The sequence below is a fragment of the Lampetra planeri genome, chromosome 42, assembly GCF_965212315.1.
Source record: "Lampetra planeri chromosome 42, kcLamPlan1.2.h2, whole genome shotgun sequence".
In the NCBI taxonomy this organism is placed as follows: Eukaryota; Metazoa; Chordata; class Hyperoartia; order Petromyzontiformes; family Petromyzontidae; genus Lampetra; species Lampetra planeri.
Window position 1 is genome coordinate 983,956 of NC_136148.1, and position 575 is coordinate 984,530.

The following is a 575-nucleotide window of genomic DNA, read 5'->3' on the forward strand; positions in this document are numbered from 1 at the left end:
CTCGGGGGGCATTTTGGTTGCGCCTGCCAATCGTGTCAGTCGGTCAACTCCACGGCACCTGTGGGGTCTGCTCCGTGACCTCCTTTGCCAGCAGCGAAGACTTTCAACAACTTCACGCGGCCTCAAAGTGCCAATAACCAATACCCGCCATTCGGCAATTAGTGACTGTGACGTCACCGCGGCGCCTGTGCCAGGCCAGGTGCACTCTGAATGCGAAGTGCACCTGGCGCGCCAACGCCAGCCCCTGATTGGTTCCGACTCACGGGTGCCGCCTGTGCCAGGTCAGGTGCACCTAGCCTGGCACAAGCGCCGCGGTGACGTCACCGCGACCTGGCGTTTAAACTTGGGCTGCTGTTGTTGTTGGCGCCCCGCATCACGCGGTCTAGTGAAGGGAACAATTTCCTCTGAGCGCTCTGACCAATAGCAGCTCGCGACATCACAATCCCGTGACCGTCCAGGGGTTCCGTCAGGTCGGATTAGCTCCACCCCCCTCTCGGCACGTCAACCAATGAAAACGCGAGTTTTACGCAGCGCCCTGATTTGCATAAATCGCGCCTCCTCCTCCTACGCGACAA